At 37.5% G+C, this 27,386-nt stretch overlaps 1 protein-coding gene across 7 annotated transcripts in view; it reads right to left on the bottom strand.

Annotated features, from left to right (window-relative positions):
• The window catches only part of LOC121311720 (MAGUK p55 subfamily member 7-like), a 128,862-nt gene extending 101,830 nt beyond the window's left edge, over positions 1–27,032 (bottom strand). For 5 of the 7 annotated variants that reach the window (XM_041243987.1, XM_041243990.1, XM_041243991.1 and 2 more), the window contains exon 1: positions 26,873–27,032. The gene's annotated coding sequence lies outside the window, so the exon portion shown is untranslated. Of the gene's footprint in view, positions 1–4,295; positions 4,416–26,872 lie in introns of those variants that run through there. The other 2 variants (XM_041243988.1, XM_041243989.1) reach the window with 2 other exon arrangements.
• Between the last annotated feature and the right edge of the window lie 354 nt (positions 27,033–27,386).

Below are 27,386 nucleotides of genomic sequence, written 5' to 3'. Positions count from 1 at the left end.
GGCCTCAGCAAGGGGCCTGCAGTGAAGAACAGACAGCAGCTGACCCTGTTAAGAAAGGGCATGCTGAAACCACAGCTCTCTGATCTGAGCTGTTCAGGCTCTCAGCAGGACAAAACAGCACACAGTGCTTGCAGGGCCCAGTTGTGGGGAAGCCTGCAGAAGCAGCTTCATTAATTTGTCTGCTCAACAGTTCTGGCAATCAGTACGTGCCTGTATTGCCTCATTGAAAGGATTATCAAGTATGTGAAGGAAAAAAAAAAAAAAAATAAATATATATATATATATATATATATATATATATATATATATATATATATATATATATATATATATAATTTTTTTTTTTTTAACTTACAATATTGTTGAGCATCCTAGAAGATTGCTGAAATTCAAACAGCGTTCTTGAAAACTACATTTCACTGCTACTACAACAGCACGAAGATCCCTTGTCCCTTGCCCCTTATTCTACGTGAGGATTGCTGTTCTTATTGTAATTAGGAACAGCTGACATACTGTATGGGACAACATGGAAATGAGTTGCTGTGCGTTTCTGAAAGTTCAGTGTCGCACATCCACCCTGTCGCCAGCAGACATGAAGTAGTAATGCTGCACACCGCTCCGCATGCGGTCTCGCTTTGACACTTCATCTGCTGTGCGAGGGATTTTCATTTAACAGCAGGACATTTACAGCCCTGCTCGCTTTCCACCTGCTGCTCCTGTACAGATCCTCCTTATCTTGAATATACCTGCAGGTGTGCAGAGTGTCACAACTGTTTGCTGGAGCACACTGGGTTTGCCTGTTCAATAGGTGGATTTCCCTTTGTTCATTTCATATTACGTCAGTACTACAGTATCTGCAAATGTTTTGTTGCCCGACCATTATACTGTATTCTTTGAAGTTATTTCAAGTTATACAGCAAGTCTCTCAAGCTTTTATAGAAACAAACACACATCCATCCAGACATCTAGCTAGACTATTAAAACAGTAAACAAGTTATTATTTTTTTTGTTGTCTCCAAGTACAGTTTTCATAGCAGCAACTTTTACTAAATGTTTGACTTGTACTGCATGTGGCTCTAAACTGTATGTTGGCTTGCACTTTCCGTAAACAACATGGTTTGTGAAACTTGAGAGGTTCAACATGCTGGCAACAGTCCCAATGTGCTAAAGACAACACGTCTTAGCAGAAGAAAACAAGAGCCTGCCTGCTGTTGGTACAGAGAAGCAACCTGACAGTCTGCTTTCAAGACCTGCTCAGCAACAAGAACAGTTACAGGGGCACGGCACAAACTCAGAGTAACCTTCTTCTATCAAGTGGAATCAATACATCTGTTAACACTGCACTGGAATACATGAGGGTACCAAAAAGTATTCCACTGTCAGTAGGTACAGTACTGAAGTGCTATTATTTGTGAAAAGTACAGTATTGTCTATTAGTTTAAATGAAGTGCTCTGATACGTTGCTTTTTGTGTGTGGTACAGTATTTGTGTCACTTCACAACCTGCATTGAAGAAAGGAAGCTCAAGGGACAAGTTATTAAAAGAATGGTAACAGAATAAATTATCTTACCATGTAAATTATTTCCATGCAGTACTTCACCAATTCATTTCCCACAATTCATACTCCCTTCCCTCTTCTGAGCAATGCTGAGACAGCCAGGGCCCTGGAGGAAAGGAGCAGCTTCTGATTCTTGGAGAAGCAATGTGTGTCAACTTAATGAGTGTGAGGCTATGAACTTGCATCCATCTGAAGAAGCATGCTTTAGGTATCTCTTAACGACTTAACTCTGGGAGCATAAGAACAAGATTACAAAAGTGAAGAACGTTAAAGCTGCCTATTCCCTTTAATACAGCAGAACGTGAATACCAACAGTGCTGCCTCAGCTGATAAGGTTCCAAACAGAGTCGTTATTAGATGCCCTCTAAAGCCAGCAGGACCTCAATCTTAAAAATATTTTAAATGGAGACTTCAATTTTATGTAGCCAAAAGCAATCCAGTATAACCTAATAGCACAAATACCTTCATACACACAAATACTTTGTTAGTGTATTGAAGCATTAACATCACCTGCAGCTGTTATTTACCTTCTTTCGTTAATTTCTCTCACCTTCAGGCATGTCGCATTACTGCTACAGTCAGTAATGTTTTAAAAAGGTGCTTGAGACAAACTGCCTAAAATCACAGAAGTACAGAGGTACAGCAAGACCAGCAATGGGCCTGTCCAGTAGTTCCTTATACTCATGAAGAGAAAGAGACTGTCTGTTCTGTAAGGAGATACTGAGACACACAGCATTGACCCAACAGAAAGTGCAGGCTTTAAAAGCACCTGTTTCTTTTCTTTTTTTAATTCTAAGTTCTACTATCAATACTAGTCCGTATCAAATTAACAAGATCACTTTCTTGCAGTAGAAACGATTAAGCTGCAGTACTGTACAGTAAGTGCAGGTTGGTGTGAATGCCATATTGTTTGCACTAAACAAATGAACATCTCAATTACATGGCTCTCTGTGGCATGTTGTGAAAAACTAGAGCACAGTCATTGGCTGCATAAGAAATTCCTCTTTTTCAATTGAAAAAAAAAAAAAACAGGACGAGTTTTAGTTGTTTTGATCAAAACGGTATTTGGCAGTCACTTTTTTTTTTCCACGTTGATACATATGAATCAGGCATGGTACAGAAAACTGTTTAATTCTGCCAAGGAATCCAACAGAAAAGTAATAAAGCATTGCTGAAGTTATTTATTACAGTGCACATTGACAAGGAAGCCAACAACAGCAAGCACACAGGGTGTCTGATGTGCTACTGTACCTCCATACCAGACTGACTGAAGCACACTGCAGAACAGACTGGCTTCACTATACCTGTGTAAATAGCCAACTTCATTTCAGAGTTTATTCACTTTACAGCCATTACACTGTGTAACAAATTATTTTTTTTTTTTTATTCCTGGGTAGTAAGTGTTATTTCCTAATTGCTTATGCCTCAAAAGTATAGAATATGGCTATTATTACCCACAAACTTTGCTTTTGTGACCAGGACAGTGATATTTCAAAATATCACTATTTCCAATGGGAAAATGGGCAAATGTGTGTCATTTCGTTCACATAAAGTCAGAAAAAAACAACATATGAATCCAAATTAACATGTATTTATACTAAAGTAATACAAAGATGACTACAAAAGATTTAGAAGTGAGTAGTTTTTCGAGATTTACAATTATACTGTAATTACATTTATATATATACTTTGTATTTACAAATCTAATAATAGCCATTTTCTATACTTTTGAGGCATAAGCAATTAGGAAATAACACCTACTACCAAGGAACAAAAATTGTGTTACATAGTGATCAACTTCAGTTTCTTGTGCTGCCATTAATTTAAAAAAAAAAAAAAAACTTAACTTTTGTAATACTAGCCCTGTTCCATTGCTCTGCTAGTGTAGGATACATATATATTACAGTAGTTTACAAACGAACATGAAATCTATTGTTTGGGAAAGCTACTCATAAATATATAAAGACAGCAGGTCCAAGCTAGATGAGTGGAAGTCGAGCACACGTATAACAAAACCGCCAGTCGTAACATTGATGAAATCTTAACATGTTTGCTCCACAGGAGAATTAAATCAACTGAAACAATACTTTTAAATTAGTTTAAAAAGAACCCCCCTCCCAAAAAAAAAAAGAATATAAATAAATAAACAAATACATATGTAATAACTTAAACATAGGACACAGCAGGATAGCAAACGATGATATAAAAATATAAAGCAAACACGTATATCAGCTCTGCACAGAAAACATGCTATGTAATTATTTATTTACCATACACAAGTCATACAATGAATACATGTTACTGTATACAGTAAGCACGGGATGCAATTATTAAAACAGGCAATACCACGTTAATCTGCTTCTCTAAACCAAGGGATGTGTCCAACCAACATGGTCCCCACAACAAAACAAAACACCCCTCATGAATCCACTGGTCTAAAGTTAGCCCCACAAAGTCCACAGATTGGTTAATTCCGCAGAGTTCTGTTCAATTTGTTCACACGGGAAAGCAAATCCACTGTAGTACAGAATACCACATTGTGCTGTTTATCTATGATGGCATAATACAGAATACCACATTGTGCGGTTTATCTAGGATGGCATAATACAGAAAACTACATTGTGCTGTTTGTGTATGATGGCATAATACAAACAGTCACATTTACATTAAAGCATCCAAAAAAACAGATAGCATTTCACATCAGATTAAATGTTGCCTTTTGATCAGCTTCACTTACCAAACAAGGGTCTCTTCTAATCACCCAAATGCTTATTCCTCAATAAAACTAATGAGTGCACCCTTGGGGATGTTCGGTACAGGAGCGCACTACACTACAATACTGTAGAGCAGATCTAGTTCATTAGATGTGTGTTACTGGACTCAGCCTATTGGAATACTCTGGGCTGTCACTGACCAGCTGAATACAACCAGAGCAGTGCCCTCCTCTCCCTTCTCAACGCTAACCAGGACACCAAGTCCTGACACCAAGGGGGGGGGGGGGAGCAATCCCAGCTTGCACAGCAATGCACAGCACGCACTGGATACATGACTGCTTCTTTGTAGGGAGTCTCCTGGTCTGCACTACTGTATAGAAGCCAACTTACAATATCCTTAATTGTGTGCTGTTACTGGTCTAGTGTTAACCCATCAAAGCCCAATGTCCCATTCATGGGCTACGATATAAACAACAATGTTATATGGGTGTGCTGGTGGGATTTCATTTGTATTGCATTACAAAGTCTGATAACCTTAAAGCTCCTTCCTAAACTTAGAGCACACAGTACATTTTCTTAAACCCTTCAAACACACACTTGGTCCTGATACAGCTAGAATATGTTTGATCGTTCACTTGCCTTGATCAAATGGAGTGCATTTCCCACGATTCACCTATGGGGGGGGGGGGGGGGGGGGGGGGGGGGGGGAGGGGAGTTCACCAATTCAGTACAAATACAAAGCATGTAATGGACAAGCTGAATTGTTACTATCTCAGTATTTCAGGTCAGAGGGAGGAGACTCAATGACTACAGCAGGCTGGCTCATCCTGACTGTTTCATCTGCCCTGTTCAATAACAGTGACTAGCATCATACATCGTGGCTGCTCTCCAATTCAATGTCAGTTGTCCTTTGCTAAGCACCTGAGCACCTTTAAACTGACAAAAAAAACAAACAAAAAAAAAAAACAACACATGGTGTCTACACAGCTCCCCACAAATTTGGGTTTTACTGCTAAAGATTAAACATCCTAACAGGTTATTAGACAGACCCTAACACTTAATGTTAAGTGGGTCTTATTCGCACATCTGCAGAAGGCATGATAGGGAAAGCATCTTGTTTTAAAAAAACAAAAAAGCACAAGCAACTGAAATGCAGTTCCATACGGGACGATCCGGTTTCATTTACACAGTATGAAACGGATACAAAGTCAGTGCTGAAAGACCACGTTCCTATTAGGAAAGACAGCAATTTCCATTCCTATTACAGAAATTAGATTCGCTTTCTGTGATCCGAATTCCTATGATTAAGCTAACATTTCAATGGCTGTGTGTATGTTAACAAGAAACAGCATTAAAGAGAAACCCACTAGTTTCTTCTTGTTTGTACTGTACCTTTCATTCTTAAAATACAAAGCAACTAAATATTCCAAAAAATGAAACACTGTACAGTAAACTAGTAAAACACATTTCGCACTACTGGAGAGAGGTAGAGGTTAAATCAATACGCAAAAGAGCAGTTTTCTATAGAAATAATACATTTCAGGAAATTCGATTGGCTCCTTGACTATTTTAGCCAATTAGTTTTGTCTAGTTAAGGGGTCAGAACTCCTGTATAAAAAGATTAAAATAAATGTACGGTACTTTTCACTATGGACTTTCATCCACCATCAACTGTGCACTATAATTGTTCATTCCTGTCTAGGAGTACATGCAGAGCCCACAATGAAATTGAGTCTCTATCTTTATTGTTTAAATAGAATCTGTAAAACATTCTATAAGTGGCCTGACAGAAACAAAACTTTTCCACTGGTCATCCATTACCTCATACGCAGGGGAGAAATTCTCAACAAAAAAGTGCAGGTGATCATATAGACAGCCAGGTGTAAACATTTAAAAAATTGAGTTAATTTGAGTGCCAGTGAATAAATACTTCTAAAATGTCTAGATATCGGCAGACAATTTTCCAATACAAAATAAACCTTAAGTAACTGATAAAAACTAATAAACAATTCAGCATAAAATAGTATTCTCTGGCATCATCTCCATACTTTCCAGACCCGTGGTACTCCCCTACACAGGACCAGGCCTTCATTTTACAATGCCATTTCCACATTTGGTTTACTTGAAGAGGTTAGTTAAATTTCAGTTTTCGTTTGCTTGTTCAGCTACATGTTATTACTTTATGAAAACGTGTCTATGGCCACCGTTTACTGCGAAGAAACGACAATGGTAAGGAATGAGAAAAAAACAAAAAATAAATAAAATACATCTCAACTTTATATACTGTTTATTTCGGGAATAAACAAAACAACATTTAACTTGAACTGCTAATTGGCATCCTTTGTTTTGTAGTTAATTCACTGGGGTAAAGAAAGGCCTACACAACATATTCTTTACTCCTGGGATATATTTCTACTTCTTCGACGAGTTACATATGGTATTGTCTTGCTGTAAAATAAAGGCACACACACACTGGCCACGCCCCCCTGCTGCTATGCTGTCTCTGCGTTCTGAGCAATATAATGGCTTTTATTACTTTTTGAAAACAAAGGAATTTAAAGAAAAAGTAGAAAAAATGCCAGTACAGTTGTCTGGCCAGTGTCATACACAATGTTAAAACAAGCTTTTGCAGTTAGCCTTTTCTTAACTGACAGGAGCTCAACAGCTGATGTGGGTAATATTCCAGCCTTGCGTGTGCCCCTGCCAGTGTAACAGAGCGGAGGCTGGGTGCAAACCAGTGACTCGCTCACCAAGCTCACTGGTCCAGTAGGGAACACTATCGTGCATCGATCCCACCAGTATAACACCAGGCTGCTGTGCCTTTACCAGGGGAGCAATACACAGGTACCCAAAAACAATAACATTAAACATAATAAATCACTTATATTTCTGAACTAACTGAAGACATACTCCAGTAATTAGCTTTTTTTGTAGCTTGTTTTGTTTTTTGAAGCTTTTGTTTCCTAACCGCAAACATCCAAGTGTTTAATCATCCTGTGCTGTTGAGGTTAGTCTAAGGACTAAAACAAGACTCACAAAAGTAGACTGTCTGTTTTAAATAAATGATGAAAGCTGAGCTCATTAAAAACGCATTGCAATGATAGAAATAGTTACTGTAATTCCTTACATCAGTAGTTCATAGGGCCAATATCTTCATGCAGTAAGACATACGGCAGCAGTGAAATTTCCAAGCAATCCACATAAAAAACCAGGAGGTTACGCTTCCATTCCAGAGCAGCTGGTCGGTCAAACCTAGTCTTGTAGCACTGTTCTTATTTCATTCACAAGGTACAGTGCTTTCAAAACTGGAATCAGAGTCTCCTCCATGTATGAACAGCTGCAAGTACCAAAATGAAGGCTGTATTTTTTCATGGTTAGCATGGTTCATGATTTCAGTGAACTGTACCTATTGCTGTGTAATATGTAGTTCCCTGCAAAAATCCCCATTTCTAAAGGAATAGTGTGTGTGTGTGTGTACACATTTATATATATATATATAAACAAACAAACATTTTTTATCACTTAAAAATAAACACACTGCATAGAACTAGAGGATTTCTTTAAAACATCTTCAAATGACAAAAACACCAGCTGCATCAAACAGCGGAAATATTTCTGCTAAAGATCGTTCTGTCCAGTACAAGAAGGGGGCGTTTCACGTGGCTGTTGTTATTTTTATATACAGTATGTATGTAAAAGTATCGTTTTCACTGCTGGTGAAAATAGAATGTCTTTAAAAAGCTGCACATAAACTATTCTACCATTTAGCATTTAGCATTTACTGTTTAAGAACATTTGTTGTACAACAACAACAAGTCAAGAACTATAAAATTTTTCAATGTGACAATGGTACTATTTTCTGCTTTAATAAATATTATGTTTAAAAATCTAAAAATATCTTGAAATACCTATTTTTAGACTGGAAAGCAACAAATTTACTGTGAAAAAAATACAGCCCTATTTTTTTTTTTTTTTTTTTTAATTAATTGCACAATTATTAAAAGTAAATATCAGTACTGTAGCTGGTGTGCCTTGTAAAATATACAAATAAACAACTCCATTCTAATTAATATGTTACTGGTGCTGTATAATGCAACAGTTCAGCAGCTGCATGGCATGCCTATGACCACATAAAGCTCTTCACTGCACTCTCCGCTTGAGCAGAGTGTGGGAGAGAAGGCTCGAGAGAAACAGCCAATTTCACAGATTTGTCTGTTCAGGTTTAACTGGCATTCACTGTGCAATGAAATCCAGCAGCCAAGCAGTATTGTACCATTCCCAGAAACTCAACAGTCTATTTGAACAGTTCTACCAGTGTCTCTAGACAAGCTAAACCTGTCACTCTGTAGCCTCCAGGCTGCAATGCTGGGAGAATCCAGGCTAGTGCTTCGGTCCAGTCCAGGTGCTGGTAAAGGATGTTGAGCTTTAACAACAATGACATTTAATCCATAAAGCAAAGGCCACTCTGCCAAGCTTACTAACCATCATTCTGGGAGTGAATGATATCTAAAAATACATTTATAGAAGTTTGAGACCTTTTTTGTCGTCCCCCCCACCTCCCCTGTTTTGAAATGACAGGTCATTCCCACACTGCCCCTGTGAGACAATGTCCTCAAACACATGACGAAAGCCCACTATCAACACTGCACATGCTGCTGCTGTGCGGATACAGCAGGAGGATGCTGGGTGAAACCTTGTGGTTTCTACAGTTAACAATCATCTAGAAATGAGTGCTGTCCAACACAGGCTCAATATCTTTATTATTTTATTTTAGGTGGTCAAGTATCCAGTGTAAGACTGTTAATAGATGGCAATCAGTAATCTTTGGGACAGATGTTATAGACATATTGGGACATACTAAAGCAGTGTCTATTGTAAGTGCAGTTTGGTTCACTTATTTCGTCCTGAATTGCTTTACTAAGAATTAGTCAGCTTTTAAGTTTATCAATACCCTTTACATAGCAAGGCCAACAGCAAATTAACGTTAACACTTAATTATGACTGCCCCCCCCATGAGATTATACAGTAATTAATTTGCTCTAGTGCTTAGGCAACGTGTGCTTGGTTTCAGCATACTTTCTCTTATCCTTAAAGCTGTTAAGGTGTTTAAATGAAGGCCAGTGAAATCATGTACAACATTGTAGACAAGGAAGGGCTCAAAAAGTTTGAATATGGATGTTTTACTGTAAAATAAATCATTAAAACATAGTGATTTAAAATTTTTTGACATTCAGCTTCCGGTTTCTACCCAGGAATTCCGTACAGCCAGGCAGCACTTAACAGAAAAATAAACTTGCCTTACCTTAAATATATCATACGACAAAAGAATTTGAATGATGTGTTGTCTTTCATTGACTGTACCTGGTTCTACATTTTCTTTTTCATGTTTTTTATGATGGTAGATTCCCGTGCTTATTTAGGCACTCTACGATTTGACTGGGGAAAGAAAACGAAGGGTTATTGGAGTTCACAAAAGGAAAAGAAGGTGACCTTTTCACTTCCTTTTTGGCTTATTTATTGAGCTTATTGCTTCATTTCAATTGTTTTCTTTATGTTTTCAGGGGATTTTGTTAATGCACGTCTATTTTTATTTTTTGCTGTTCTACATGTTTTGAATGCAACTGTTCATTAACCATTTTTTTAACACAACAATACCTCACACATGTCTGGTCACCATCATAACTGTTGCATGAAACCAGAGTGTAATAACCCAGCAGCTCTGCACTTAAGCATTTGTATGTCAGCTGACAAGTGTTCAGTTGATATCCTGTCACGCCTTTCTTCTTGAACTATATATGAACTCCAAATATCTCTCACAAGCACCTGGGTGCATATTGTTACGATATCACAACAAAAGAAATACAGTTTTTTTTTTTTGGTGCATAATTATAGCTATCATGTACTATAAAATCGCCTTACAGTACAACAATACGACAAAAAATGGACTGAATGATAATACCCGAAAATAATCTTAATATTTTTCTAGTAAAAGTAGCCGGCGCAAATATAGTATCAGGAGATGGATTGCACCGATCGCCGGCTTATTTTGACCCCCTGCATTCATTGCTACTATTTTTTTTTGGAAAACAATTGGTTATTTTTTTAGCAGTCATTTTAACTCATTAGCCTCTCGAAGTGCTTAACAATGAAAACCCTCCCCTTCAACTCTCTGATCGGTTAAATGTTGGGGTCAAGACGTAACACAGCTATCATGTAGTTCCAAGACTTTTTTTCAACCAGCAACGCACAACTGATCTCGTCTGCTAGAAGCAAAATCAATCCTTATTGTTAAAGGCACAGTAGCATCTGCAAGACGGGCGGTTCCCTTTTTTTAAGCCGGGATGTGACAGCCACTTCGTCAGGTGGCACGCCCGGCTGAAAAGGCCTGGGGAGAACCCTGAGCTTTACAATTACTCCTCGTTTAAGAAACAGGAGAAGCCAGTTACCATGGCCACTTCTGTCCAAGCTACAGCTGGATGCCAGGCTGCCTGAAGTTACGGCAATGTAAACTCTGTAAATTGCTGCATCTAAGAGAAGAGACCCTGGCTAACCACAAAGTTTTTAATTTGCTGTCTACTGTAGTCCCATAGGGGTTCAAATAAACCTTCTGTAAGAGATTTCATAAATACACACAAGCCTCGACAATCACTTACCGCTCCAAAGAGTATTAGCACCATCAATTCTTTTCCAAAGAAACTTAACTTATCTTTAGAACAGACTCATCCTTCAGCCAAAGCCAAATTATAACGAATCTGTAGGTCATGTTTGTGTATTATACACTGTAGTGAGGGGGATGCACAATAATGGTTGGGGTATTTCTCCCATTCCTGTTGTTACTTGACTGAAGGGATGGAAGCTCATTGTCAGTCTGTTGTTTTTCTCTGGCTGCTGAGCGAGGTGCAAGTTCTAGTTCAGTTCTCCACAGATGAGCACATATTGGTCTGAAATCTGGCAGATGGGGCTACTCAGCTAATTAACATAAGAATAGAACCATGTAAGGAAAGGGTGACTTCACACAAACCTTCAACTCTAATAAAATTAAAGAAATGTGACCCAGAACAATTTGAGAATAATCCAGTGTTACTGGCAGTCTAATCAGCAGTGACTTCCAGTAAAACTTAAATCACGCCAAGATTTCTCTTTTTTTTTTTAAAAAAAAAAAAAGAGAGAATTGACACGCAGTTCTCCCGCCTGTCTTTGTACTGCAATTCTGAGACTGTCACCATGCGAATTAAAAAAGGTACAGTCCAGCTTCATTTCCTTGAACTCTGCATTGTCTGGTGGCCAACATTTCCCACCAACTAATAAAAAAGGCAGCTGACCTTCCCCTCTGAACTGCAAGAATGGGTCAGAATTCTTTCAAAATTCAGAGAAGTCTGGTGTTCCAACATTTCTTCCTATTTACGACAGAAGTTTTGATCAAAGGGAAAAGGGGAGGGAAAAACAAGCCATACTAGAATACATGCACTGTGCAGTGTTGAATCTGACAGCACCATCAGAATTGGCTTGTTTCCAAGAGGAATGATCAAATATACTGGATAAGACACACAGAAAGGCCAGTGTTCCTCTTGCAGCGTTACACAAAGCACTGTGTAATACCCCATGGTCAACCGCTGTGGGTCAACATGGAGACGGACAGCTTCAGATTGTTAATCACATTACGAAGGGCCGGCAAGGCAAGCAATTTCAAAAAGCACGCAAAAATGAATTTCCCTCTCTCAAGCCCTCAATTTCTGCAAACAGAAACAAGAGGACCACAACAAAATGGAAATAATGAACAAGGAGTTAACATGTGACTTAGATTGATTGGCCATTAAACCGTTTCACATGCACAAGTTTGATTGAAAGACGGCAGAGTCAAATTCAGCATCAGTGTTCCTCTGAACTTAACCATCATTTTAAACACTTAATCATTTTCAAGTGGAATGACAGCTATCAATGAGAGGTTTGTTCAGGACTGAGATTTTGAGGGGTAGAGTTTTATTTTTCAGACTATTCATTTTGATGTGTTACTGGTTTACATTGTGTATTTATCACTTAGGCCTATTATGAATGATAATGTATCTACAGTATTTCTCTCTTATGTTTTTCAGTTTTAACAGAAATTCTTTCTTCATCTTCTGAAATCTTATTTGTGTTTAAAAGGCATTACATACAGGACTGCATCCTCTCAGTATTGCATTGAAAAAAGATGTACGTCAGATAGATGAAGATACTGTACTAGAACTACATCAATAATATCTATATATGTTATGGACTGATGCCGAAATGCCTGGGCAGTTTGCAAAGTGCACCGCTGCGGTGGGCAGATGCCGAATTAGTTAGAATTTTGCGTCATTTCAGCTTCTGTCCTGGCTGGTCATCTGCCCACAGTCACCTGGGCAAATTATTTATTTATTTATTTTTAACAGATACAGTATAATACAGATAGAGAGTGAATTATTTGTGTTGCCTTTAAACGCAAAAGCACACCAAGCCACCCATTGCAATGTTTATTTAAATAACTTAAATACTTTCTGACAACGCTATAGCAACAGAACTAAACAAAATATCAATGCACAGTTTATTTTCCGCATGGGTTAGGGTGATGAAGTGCCCGCCCCTGTGTGTATTTTCTGTTATATGTTGCGTGTGGTGTGTTAAATGTTGGCGTATAGTCATTGGTACACGGGATATAAACGGGTCTGTGTAACACGAGTGTTTAAAATGTATATTTGTATTTAGGCACGAGGATTGCACAGCACTTCACGTGCAAGTAAAATGTAGTAATATGTGAGCACGGGGAATTGCACTTTATTAATTCACGTGCAGTTGTACCGCGACTCAAATTGAATGACTGATTAGCAAACTAGTCACGGTACAGCTGAATAAAAACATCATGTTTTCACATACTCAGGGTTGTGTGTTCGGTGAGTGGAGAATGGGATTGGAGATAGGTAATAATAAGAATAATCGTAAAATCAGCTCAGTGTTTGTCTTTATAGTTCGTTTTGTTTGTCTCCTTTGTTTTGGTGAATGTGCCGTGTCCTGTGTTTTTTGTATGTTACAACCTTTTTATTTTCTGTTCTGTTTATTTATTAAATGCTGAGCGCAAGCAAGCGCTCAGCTCCACCAAACTCCACCTCTTGTTTATTTCCTGGCTCTGGTCTTTGTGACAGTTAGATATAGAGGTTACAGTAAGTGTGGGGGGAGAAACGAGTCCAGAATAAAATGCAACAATGTTTTATTTTATTCTTATTGCAGTAATACTATACACATTTCTGAGGAGTTGCATTGTTTGAATGAGAGACCATTCAATATCAGCAAGAGACTAACAGTTAAGTTTAAACATGTAAACACCACCCAGTTAAATAGTTACCTGTTACTCAGGTAAACAATAATGTATATATTAGCCAAACAATTCAGGTATCCTGAATGGGTAAAAGCCAGACTAAGACAAAAGCAGTAAACCAACTCTGTTCATCCCAAAACTGGTGTACAGACAATTCAAGTGTAACAAAAATACATGATCGACACCTTACAGTCATAACCTGTTTAAAGGTTAACCTTTCACCAGCTGAAAAAAAATTGCTATACAGAAGATAAAAGGGGTGCAGAAGAGGCATACATAGACACCAAACTAAAACGTTGGTTTACAAAAGTAGAAACAGCAACAAATACTTAAATCATTCTTTATTGAGCTTACAAACCAGGGTGCTTTGTACCACTCGGAAGCATGATCTTCATCCTCGGTTCTGTTTAGTTTAACCCACATCTCCACTCAATAAATATAGGCCTATTTGTACTATTTAAAAGATAAATCACCTTTCTTTCTAATAAAACGAATATATAGTAACAAAGTTGTAACATTTAGTCTATATGTCAATTGTTGCCTATTTATTTTAAATCGTACCGTCTATTTTCATAAGGATTTCTACACGCCTGGTCATGTGACAGTACAGTGCCTCTCATGCTACACCAGCACCAATCAGCTACGGAAGTGTCCTAGTGCCAACGGAAAAAAAAGAAAATCTCCTAATTAGGAATTTTTATCTCCCACTTAGGACTATCTCTCCCAATTCTTTTAAACTCCTACGCATGACTTTTTAGGCCTAATTGGGAGATAAAGCCCTAGGTAGGAGTTTATGCTGCACGCTATCGGATGTCAACTAATGTTAGACACTAAATAATATTGTTTGAATGTGTAAAAAATATTTCCTATAGAACAGAAACTAAACTTTATTATAAGAAAGCATTTTCCTGTTTGTCAAACTGTCGTTCATGTTTCTAAATAAGAAAAATACAAACTTTATGCTGTTGATTAAAGATTAACTAATATTGCTAAATTAGTTCTGGCACTGCGTTCTTCCTGAGTTTAAGGTAACTATTTAATTGGGTAGCTTTTACACGATTAAACTTAACTGTGATTATTAGTCTCTTGCTGATATTGAATGATCTCTCAATCAAACAACACAACTCTGCTCAGAAAATAAACTGTGCACTGATATTGCCCGGCTGCTCAGTTTGGGAGGGCGACCCATTCTGGGTAGTGTCTGTGTGGTATGATGCATCTTCCACTTCTTAATGACAGACTTCACTGTGCTGAGAGGGATAATCAGCACCTTTTGAATTTTTTCCTGTAGCCTTCTCCTGCTCTGTGCCTCTCTACCACTTTATCCCTGACTTGTTTCAAAAGCTCCTTGGTCTTCATGGTTGCTTTGTTGGATCACAATGCGAGTTGCAGCTTGAAAGTCTTTATATATTACCTGCAAGTTTAAACCACTTGAGTGGTTTGACTTTACATGGAAAGTCTAATTTGAAAGAGCTGTGGAGTACGCTCAGGTGCCAACAAAATGTGAAAACTTTGCAGGGTGGTGAATACTTCTGCAAACCACTGTATATTTGTACATAATATTTTATTAAAAACTTGAATGCTCAAACTGAAGACTTCAAAGTGTAATAAGTTACAGTAAATGTCAGCAAAAACTAAAGAGAAAAAACTGAAATATGTTGATTGCGCAAGTATTCGGACCCGTCAACTCAATATTTGGTGAAAGCACCTTTGGCAGCAATTACAGCCGCAAGTCTTTTGGGGTAAGCAATTTGTGCCCATTCTTCTTGGCAGATTTGCTCAAGCTCTCTCAAGTTGCTTCGGAATAACTCTCAAGTTGCTTGGGGACCAAATCAGAAGTAGACCTATTGTATACATGTTTTCTTGATTTAAAAATTAAGGCAATGTGTTTTTTTTTTGTTTTTTATTAATAACAATAGATGATTTTTTTTTTTTTACCTTCTTTTGTTTCAAAGCATGTTGTGATTGGATTATTTGCCAATAGTATATCAAAATAAGTCAGGATTTGTGAGAGTAATTCAAAGGTTTTGCTTTTGGACATACAATGTTAACAGTAATGAACAATCTTAGTTCAGTAGAAATTACTTCTGTTAAAATATAGTATTTTTTTTATTATTACAATGTTAAAGGAGCATCTGATGCAGACGCACACATATTCTTTGCAGTTGTTAAAAGCAAGTCCTTTGTATTTCTTGTTTTATAATCGGAAGTGTTCTAATTTAGTTTAACTATTATGCACAACAGTGTTTTTAGTTATTGGATTTTTCCTTATAAATAAATAAAAAACGTCATGCAGTTACGTATATATATATATATATATATATAATATATATATATATATATATATATATATATAATAGATATATGTACATACATACACAACATATACCACATATATATAATATATATATATATATATATATATATATATCATATAGATATATATATATATATAGATATATATATATATATATATATATATATATATATATACACCAAACAAACACACAAACAAACACACTAATACAATGACTCAACGATAACAGTGGTCAATTGTGTGTGCTAACATATACATTCATACACAGTATATATTTAATTTAGCCCAGCAGAGAAGTTTTGTCTAGCCTTTGCCCAAACAACTGCGACCAGGGCATGCATTAGAGAGCACCTTGCTAGAATTTGACCCTGGACCCCAGTCCTTTAAATAAAGGACTGCCTCCATTACTCAGGTATCTGACTCTTGGTCTAAACCTCCTCTAGGTAAATTACACAGAGCACAAAGCTTTGTGACTGCTGTGGAGTTTACTTTACACCCAGATCAGGAGACACAAGGGCAATTTTCCTATAAAAACATATTTAAATCCATTCAAATTCTGAAAGAAAGGAAAAAAAGGAAAAGGAAAAAAGAAAGGGAAAAGGAAGTAAGGCAGACAGGCCTTAAGGCAACACTTTTAACATGTGACAGACCTGCTTAATAAAAATGACAGAATATCCAGACCCTTGACTAATTATGTACTTCATTTGTTGTTATTGTTGCACTTCAGTTTGGCCACCAGTACAGTATTTGCAATGAGACAAACTAAGCTGTGGTGTACAGTTAATTAATGAAAGGCTAAGTAATGGATTCTGTATTACTGTAAAATATTAGTGGTCTCTTTTTAAAAATCATCATTACCTGCACTGAACATATTTAATCCAGATAAGCGCTGTTGGCATTTGTGAAAGCTTTATGTCACTCCGAGTGAAGCTGCGGTATCACTACTGCACCTGAATTGAAACACTTTGAAATCATGTGCCAGAGTGAGAAAAAAGAAAACATGTAGTTCAGTGGGAGGGAAAGAAAAGCAAACCAGCAAGGAGATAGGAACTAAATACTAAGAAAAGGACATGCATAGAGGAGGACTTAATTAAGTCTTAAGATTAAAGAAAATGTAACACAGATTTAAAAAAAACTGCTTTGGTGTGCATATTGAAATTACACGCAACACACAAAAAAAGAAGCAAATACTCAAATATTCTGTTTTAATTGCTGTGTAATATTTAACCATATTATGAAAGAAACTCTCTACCACATTACATAGTGTACTGCTTTTTATTTATGGATGGATGTGCTTTGCTGGCTATCTTTCTGGTACACTTGTTTATAAATGATACTGTACATGATCACTTTCACCTCTAAATACATAAACACGATTGCTGTCAAATTCTTATTAGATTTTTTTTTTTAGGTCTATCTGTTCATAATCCACACGTGCATCGAGATCACTCAATACTTTCTAGGGCAAAGGCAACTGAGTGTACCTAACACTCTGTGCTTGTCAGGCACACACTCAAAAGGGAACAGAGCCATCGCCTTGGTCCTTCTTAGTTTAATAATATTCACTGTTTAAAAAAAAAAAAAAAAACTGGAAGAGAAAAGCAGCCCCTGGAAATAACAGCTATAATATACAACTGCATGACAACCAAGAACCCTCCCAAGCAGTCTCCTGGGAAAGCTGTGCTCACTGTAGTACAGCAACAGAAAGAAAAAGCCACAACAGCAGATGGATTCATATGCAGCTACTGTATCAGAATCTGTTTTTCATCAGACAAACACCATGATGAAAAACATTTAGACAATTGCCACATTCCATATGTTTAACATGAAAGTCTGAAAAAAAGCTTTGTATCATTTTTTATCAATTAAGTTAAACAAAAAAAAAATAATGGTTCAGTCCAGGATTGGTATGAAGTACTACAACGTTAAGTGGAACCAATGTTTAAAATCAATTTTCTTACTTCATAAGCGCTAGTGACATTGTTATTTGCCACCCTTACCTGGGTCTTTTGCAATGTCATTTATACCAATTAAAAAATGAAAGACAAGCCAAAAACCAAAAGATACATGAGACAATATTGCTAATGAGAGAGAAGAAATGGATTTTTAAAAACATAGGCTAGGTGTCACTCTTTTAAGACTAGATAATCTATTGACTAATTACAGATGAGTCACTGTACCTGTGAGCTCTCAGTACACTGAGACAGCGCTGAGTAATGTGCCAGGGCAAAGCTTTTAAACATTTAAACTCAACGTGTGTAGAGTAATGCACCCTGCACTGGCACTTGCCTACTTCAAAAAATGATTGGAATTTGAGTTCTACTGCAGTCTCCACTGAAACCAAAACAATGTTCTGTACTGTACTGTTTATTTTTGTTAAAAGGGCCGATGATTCACCTTTAAAACTCTTATTGAAAGACGTTTTGTGGTTTCAGAATGAAGGTCAGAAGGCAGAAAACCTGTCTGAATTCAAAAGCATATTGGAAATCTGTCAAAATTCTCATCAGTTCCAAGTATTACAAAAAAAAAAACTGTTTTATTGTTCTTTAACTCTCCTATTATGTTCAGAATTTAGGTACATCTTATGTTTTGGGCCATATTGACCAGATGCAATTTCAAACTAATTTAAAACAGCCTTAAAATTGAGTAACTGTTTTTATTTGCTAAGGTTTTACTCTTATGTTTTTTTTAGTCCAGGAGCTATGATAAAACTTAGCTGACTGCCAATGTGGGAGCTCCTCATTTTGGAGTGTCTTTACCAGTGACAGTGACAGTGAGAATTAGGCTCTGCCTTGTAGATATATATTGTTTGTTTTTTGTTTATTAATATCTCCAGACAGGTGCATCCATTTCCAGAGATAATAATACAAATATAATTGAAAACAAATTGAAGAAGTTTGTTTTATTCCTGCACACAAATCTACATAGATAAATTCCATGGGTCACAGTGACCCGAAACATCTTATTTGTATACATGACCTGTTCTAAAAAAAATAATCTCAAAGGTTCTGTTTTCTGTGTACAAGTTCATGACCCCAACTTAGGAAAAGTCATAAAATATTATACAAAAAAAATGAAAAGAAAAATAGCATTTAAGCTAATTGGAAACTAGAGTCGGGTCAAATAGGCCTGAAACCTAATAGGAGGGTTAAACAGGATAAGAGGAAGCTCTTCAGATACTGTACTCCTGTAGTTACCAAGATACTGGAAATGGACAGTAGATATTATGCGGTACTGTTTATAAAGTAGAAGGCAAATTAGTTAATTAAAAAGGCCTAATAAACCTATCAGCAACCTTTAATAACCCTACACAACTGTTAGCTGCTTCTGTACTAAAGTATACAGTGCAGTGGCCATTTCCAACCTCTCTCCAGGATCTCTACTATACCTACCTTCCAACTGAGATTGTGGTTGTTATAAACTGCGCTGGTTATTTACATACTACTTCATTCATTATAATTTATTTGGAGAAAATCTCGCTGCTTTTAAAGAGCAGCTCACTTTCAGGGCTGTCCCAGATACATCAAAAGAAATACAAATGGGATTCATGCACTGGCTTTTAGAACCCTGTGTATGTTTTGTACAGTTTTACAGATCTTATCACAGGTTTTCAATCAGACAGCTCTTCCATCTGGCAAAGGCCAAAAAACTGCTGCGGCTTATTTAACCAATTGGGTTCACACAGATAATGGACACTGGCTGAATTAACAGCGGTAACAGTCTTTAAAAAGGTTACAGGTTTCTGTACATGAAAGCCGGTAGCAACTGTACAGTAAATAAGTTTGAGGGACAATGTTGACTGATCACCAATGTATGTGATTTATACAGTTAGACATCAGTTTAATTGTTACTGAACTATACACCTCGCCACCTTGTTTCTATAGAGATACTTTCCCCCCTTATAAATCAACTGACTTCATGTACAGGGATGTAGTGGCACAAAAAAGGGCAGAAGCTGTCCTAAAATCAATAACGGTACATTATAAACAGTTAGCCTTTACTAAATGTTATGTTTAATGAAATTAAATACTAATCCAAATACACATTCTAACTAACGTTTACTACCAAATGCTTCTAACTTAGGTGGCCCAGTTAAATCAGTTTCTTGAATAATACTAACACATTTACCATTGTTTTACCCTTTACTTTTTCCTCATAAGAAATTTAAAAGTAGTTCACGCCTTTTGTTTTGTCTTCAGATTAGTTTGAGCCTTTTCTCACATTACAGAAATATACCACTTGAGCCTCACATAGGAGGACTGTGACCAGGAGTCAGATCTCACTGGAGATGTTTAATAGCAGACATCTGTTCTGTGGAGCCGTTCCAATGCTTCTCCAAAGAACCTTACTGTAATTCTATAGTAAGCAGAGACAGAACACGCAGGTCAGAGCGGATTAGCACCCCTGAAATCTGAGAATCAATTCAGTTAATCTCTGCTTTGATGAGGAAAATGCAAGTGAACACCAGCCCTGTCGCCCAGCAATTCCACTGAAAACAAATGAGATGTCAAATTACAGAGGGGGGTTATTTAAAGCTGTCTAAACTGGCAACATATTGAGCAGATCTTTTAAGACCTTGAAATGATTTCCAAAACAGACAAATACTGCAAAGACTTTATTCTGTTACTCAAGTATTCATACGGGTTGAGCGTAGTAAAGTGCACATTTTAGGATTTTAAGTCCCCATCTGTGGGGAATTGCTACTTCATTAAAAGTTACTGTATATACACAACAAATTTAAAACATAATATTCAATATTTTCTATGCTATGTCTTTCCAGGTGAATGATATTTGTACATTGTGGAAAACAATAAGATAAAAATCTTCTCCAATTTATTCTTGCCAATCCATTGGTTCTCCCCCCCCCCCCCCCCCCCCCCCCCCGCTTTTCTTAGAATGTGGAATTATGTTCCATCACGGCAGCAAATCCTACCACAGTTCAGGAGAAATGAAGGGGAGTGGGCATCCTCCGATCCCGTAACCAAGCCAATTTACATCTACAGTAGGAGCTCCATCGCGGAAGCTGGCGAGTCACTGGACCCAAGAGTCAGCTGCCACTATGAAGATAAACTTTACTTGATGGTTTTAATTCCTGTGACAGGGACAGCCCTGTCGCTGGTTCTTGCGTGGATGTCTACAGCTGGGATGTGGAACAGGAGATGTGTTGATGAGCAACCAATTGAGCAGTTAGGCTCGCCCAGCATGGAGCTGATCGGGAGGTCCGAATTGTCTGAGGGGGTGTGCCCGGGGAGGCTGCGCGCAGCTCAATAAGCATCTGTGCCACAGCTTGAGACGACTGCACCGCAATACTACACAGAGGGACGCTTTGTCGACATCGAGGAGGAGAGCGTCCGCTCCGCAAGATTAACTACAACGGAACCTTTCAACTGCCAGACGGTGCCTGTGAAGGCTCTGCTTAGCCAGGACCATCACAACGACCCGGAGACGCTGGGAGGCCAGGACTTCGGGAGCACCAGCAGTAGGTTAGTTTGGGATCACCATCCCCCTAAACAGTATTGTATAGTGTAGTAGGTTCCTGGAGCGGGTCTCTTTTTGTGAGGCTAGCAATTGCCTCGTGTGGTAAATTTTTATGTTTTGTTTTCTTTTATTTATTAAATCTGACACTAAGGCTACTATTGCTGGTACCCTAGCAGACTCTGCACGTCTGTACTATATGCCAACACCCAATGCTGTGTGTCTGATTCTGTATTATTCAGTGACGACCCATGCATGTAACACCCCCCTGTTACACCTCCCTAATCTAACGAAGAACAGCATCCTTACACAGTCAGGACACAAGCCAGCTCTCCTTTGTCTGTAGGATGCTACAAATGAGACTCATTTTGTTCTGTTCTTTGGGATTTTCCAGGCCCGAAAATAGTCAGCTTGTAGTGGGCTAATCCACTGGCAATCGACCCTTGCGTTCCTGAACCCTTAAATAAAATTCAGTTTAGGTTGTGAATGCGGTTTTGCAGAAAAAATGCCAAATCATGGAAAAAGGAATGACTTTGTATGAATGTAAAAAACAAAAAAGGATTTCAATTTTTAAAGTAAGTGACACCTAATTATATATATATATATATATATATATATATATATATATATATATATATATATAGATAGATAGATAGATAGATAGATAGATAGATAGATAGATACACACACACACTGATGCATTATGAGCATCAATAATTTACTTAAAGCCTCCACTTGCATAAAGAAGGAAAGACATTGAGTGAAATAGCTCGCATCACTCGATTTTCAAGGAATGGTATCGAAGCATAATCAACAAGTACAGAGAAACATCATTGTACAGAGAAACATCATCGTAATTGACAAACCCAGGACCGGAAGACCCAAAAAGCTGTCCAACAAGGATGAGCAATACTTGAAGATAATATCCTTAAGGAATAGAAAGAAGACAAGCATTGAACTGACAACAGAACTGGCAGAAAGCACAGGTGTCGTTGTCCATCAAATCAACAGTACAAAGGTCACTCTTGAAATCAGGACTTAAAGACTGTGTCACAGTAAGAATACCTCTGTTAAGAAAGGAGGACAAGAGTAAAAGGCTAAAATATGCTCAAGAACACAAAAATTGGGCTATGGAACAACGGTCAAAGGGGCTTTGCACTGTACCTTATGCCAATTCTGTTGTCATTTCAACTCTTGTCTTGGATCATGGATCATGTAAACTACCAAACTTAGCACATTTTTTAAGTATACTACTCTTCAACATGCAAAAGCCCACCTTCATGGGACATGACACGACAGGATCCTGTTTGAGTAGAATTTTTTTTAAAAAAGTCATTCCACACCAAACAGACTACACTGTGGAATCTTCCCCACCTCAGTCAGATTCTTCTGACATCACATCCCGAAGCGTTATGAAGAATCCCAAAATATTAGCTCTCAAGATTCATTATTTTAAGTTCTCCTTAAGAGATGGTTGTAATCTTAAATTGTTGCATCTTATTTGATATTGTACATATAGTAGTATAATTTGTACTCACTGTAAACTATACTGTATTTAAATATTGACTTTGCATTGTAACCCTGCAGGTCACCTTGGATAAAGGCATCTGCCAAATAAATAATAATAATAATAATAATAATAATAATAATAATAATAATAGGGACACAAATTGTGACTGTGTGGTGGGGACCCATGGTCCGTTTGATGTGGAAAGACACAAAAAGACTTCAAGGAGTGAGTGAGCAAGCAAGCAATGATTTACCAGTCACCAAGGAATCATATTTTAACACATAATTCATCACAAAAAAGGAATGACTTTCATCTGTGTGTTGGTGCATATCTAACTGTATATGCGCGGTAAGCTATGAAAAGAACACTGCACTGCATAAAGAATCCACAAGCCCCACATCAGATCTGTTTTACCAGCAGCGTTGTTTCAAAAGCAGCAAGCGGTTTATTCCAAAGACAAACCAGTCAAACAGAAACGTTACTTTATTTTAAAAGGAAGAAGGGAGAAGTAAAGGATAACAAAACCATTAATAATGGTGTCTAGTAGGTCTTTTTAAAAGTGTGGGTTACAAATTGCCATTCAACTGTTGTACATTCTAAACACAAGGTTTGTTTTCCTTCACACTTGAACACACTGAAAGTTAAACGATGCATGACGTGGTTCTGTCAGATACAGCACATGACCAAAACCCTGGAAAAAGCATTCTTTACCATCTGATTAAAACAAGCACTTTTCAGTAAGCTGTGCAAAGCTGCCAAAGCTGAAGATTAGGGCTTCTGTTAAATACTCTGGGATTGCATTCAAACAAATAAAACCTATGAGAATGGTGAGCAATTTTGAAAGACAAACACGGCATAAAATACCAAAAATCTTAAGATATCTTTACCACAGACGTTCTTTGTTTGTTTTGGTAGAGTACCGTACTCTTAAAAGATGATAGTGGTGTACCAAAGCATTATCTGGGGATTGTGATGATTTTATTCTTAGCGTGTGTAGTCTTAATGCCTGATAGAACAAGCATGAAAAGCAGCCCCTTAATTGGAATGGTTAAACTAGAAAAGGGCACTGCATATCTAACAGGGGTGGGTATTGGGACTGAGGATCCATATTGCAATATATTGCAATACTAAAGACAATATTGTGATATGTATTGTGATACATATTGGAATTCTATGCCAAATTATACATATTTGTTGCTACCAAAATAAATCTACATATATAAACTGTGCTTTTTCTCATTTTTTATGGAATTTAAAGTATTTTAATGTAATATGGCAAATGAAACTCTCATAAAAAATGCCCAGTAACTAATTTTTGTTAACTCATTTTCCTCTGAAGTATGTGCATGTGTTCCTAATTTAATTTGAAAAATAGAAAAACAGTGCTGGTTTGAATGCTAATTAAAATTCTCTAAAAACATTGATTTTAAATTAAATTTTTAATTTGTAGATCTTTATTTTAATTTTATTTTAAACATGTTTTTCAAAAGTGCATCCTATAACTTCTTCATCTAGACAATGTGGGGAAGATATAAAAAAGGCTAACAAGATGTTCGGATACATTGTGAAAAGTGTTGAATTTAAATCAAGGGAAGTAATGTTAAAACTGTACAATGCACTAGTAAGACCTCATCTTGAATATTGTGTGCAGTTCTGGTCACCTCGCTATAAAAAAGATATTGCTGCTCTAGAAACAGTGCAAAGAGCAGCGACCAGAATTATTCCGGGCTTAAAAGGCATGTCATATGCAGACAGGCTAAAAGAATTGAATCTGTTCAGTCTTGAACAAAGAAGACTACGTGGCGACCTAATTCAAGCATTCAAAATTCTAAAAGGTATTGACAGTGTCGACCCAAGGGACTTTTTCAGCCTGAAAAAAGAAACAAGGACCAGGGGTCAAAAATGGAGTTTAGACAAAGGGGCATTCAGAACAGAAAATAGGAGGCACTTTTTTACACAGAGAATTGTGAGGGTCTGGAATCAACTCCCCAGTAATGTTGTTGAAGCTGACACCCTGGGATCCTTCAAGAAGCTGCTTGATGAGATTCTGGGATCAATAAGCTACTAACACCCAAACGAGCAAGATGGGCCGAATGGCCTCCTCTCGTTTGTAAACTTTCTTATGTTCTTATGTTCTTAACTATGGCCTACTTCTACTAATTCCTACCCTTTACATGACATGGGCTCACAGTGATGAGGCATTGTAGTCTGGTTCTGCTGTACTTTAGACATATCATTGGAATCTTGAGCTCGCCACACGCACTAGCACGGAACACAATGCCCACTGGGACTGGCAGAGTAATTCAACATGGGCGTGCCAAAGCCTCTTCCTCCTAATCCCCATTCAACTACATGGTGCTCGTTAAACAATCTGTAACAACTTTGCATCTTATCCTCACCCTGGAGCAATTAAAGTACATGATCCTCCTCACGTCAGAGGTCAACCCCTGCTTGCCATCCTCAACATATCATCTGAGCAATCTCGCATCCCACACTCCCCCTGTCTGTACAGCACATTAGAAATATTGAAGAGGAAAAACAAAGCCCTTCAATCATGCAATAAATGCCCCCAGTACAGTAGCAAGAGTGGAGCCATTCCTAAAAACTAGTGTAGTACAAACCTCACTGACGCCATCGACAAAACAAGGTTACTGTGTGTACTGCATCCTTTTTTGATCTGCCACTTATTTACACGTGCTCAGGCATGTAGATAAAAGCCATTATCTGGGGAAAAAAATCCATGGCTGTTGCCATCATGAATTTCAGGAATAGTGCCAATTCTTACTGTTTATAAACCCCAGAACCCCCTGCTATTTATGCCATATCCCTTTATAATTATGCACAAGTGTTTTAATGGTATTATTTCTGTCCACTATTACTGTAGCATACAAAACATTCACTGTACCACAACACACACAGGAGTTTGTTCCTTCCCCCCAGACAAATGTAAGGACCAGCTTTGAAACAAAATATTGTATTTTTTTCCTCCAAGCACTTAAGGTGTTTCCCTTTACTAATTCACTGCAAGAACAGGGCACTTGAAAACAATGTCATGACAAAGAGCTGTCAGTTCAACTTCACAAACAAGTCTGCTAGAAAATGGTTACACTTGTGCATTCCTCCCATATTTGCCAGCAGGAAAATGTTAAATGCTGTACTGGATTTTTGTTTCATAGATTGCATGTACACTAAGAATACATGGCTCAATTAATTGCATCCAAACCCAATGACGAATCCAGCTACGTTGACACATGTGCATAAGTTTTTGGATAAATATCAGGCCAGCTATATCCTTTCAGAACTTTTCCAGGATTAATTCCTTCACTAAGAGTTCACCCTTGAAAGGGTATTCTGAACAGTTTATTCTAAAAATACCACTAGCGTATGTATTTATGTATACACAGTGGGGTCAACCAGCGAACAGCAACCTTACCCCATGAAATTGAAATGTGCTAAAAAAAAGAAAAAGAAAGAAACACATACATGTATGACAATATAGTAATTTATAATGGCTAACATATTTACTTATAAATTGTTATACCTTTCGGGACCTCCACAAAACGAGAAACGCACACCAAAAATAGGGACTGTTTTAAACTTACAAAAATGCAGCGTGACAATTGACAAGACATGCCTGTTCCACTTTCAGCAGCGATATCGTGTTAAACAAAACCCTGCAAAAGAAGTATCCTTACGATACAAAGGGGATTCCTAAAACATACCAAGCTCTGCGTAAGAACAATGACAGTTCCACCACATGAAATGAGAATGCTAAAACTTAAAATAACTACTTGCTTGTTAATAAGTTATCGTTGATTGTAAGTATGTTTCAATACAGCTTACAAGTCTACACATCGAGTATATCTTAACTGTTCTTAAAAGAAACACAGCCAAGCCGAAGCAGTTACACAGTCACTACTCTCAACAGACACATGCATTAGTACACAATTTGCTACCGAAATCATACCTACGTGTCTTCTCCTGCCTACTCTCCGATTTCGAAGTCTGTAGGGAAACTCGATTTAAGATTTAAGGTCTTTTTTTAAATGTTCTTTTCCAAATATACAAGACACCCTCCTCTTCCCGGGTGCTTTTTCCCTAACTAAACAGCAACCGCATCCTTGCTTTCCGACACGATCTAAACTGTGACGCCCATTGGTCCCTCAATCAATCACTGGAGCCGGCCAGCGGAAGCTTGGGCCTAAGTCCGCCCCCTGAGTGCTGTTTTGTGTCTTTAGTTGGTCATGCTGCTGTCAATCTCTTCCCTGCGGAAAAGTTGTTGAAAAAAAGGTGCATTCTGTACGTCAGGTGTCTGTTGCTCACAAAACTGGGATTTCTATCAATGATTGTTGTTTTTAGGTATATTTATATGTTAAGGATGTTTTTGTGGTTTATTGACTATTCGGGTGATCTTTACGTATACATTATGGATCTTTTTTTGACGATTGTGTACGATTTAATATAGCAGTTAGATAGGACAT

This window comes from Polyodon spathula, chromosome 3, assembly GCF_017654505.1.
Source record: "Polyodon spathula isolate WHYD16114869_AA chromosome 3, ASM1765450v1, whole genome shotgun sequence".
Lineage (NCBI taxonomy): Eukaryota > Metazoa > Chordata > Actinopteri > Acipenseriformes > Polyodontidae > Polyodon > Polyodon spathula.
The sequence above is the reverse complement of the archived record's forward strand: the minus strand, read 5'-3'. Positions and strand labels throughout refer to the sequence as shown.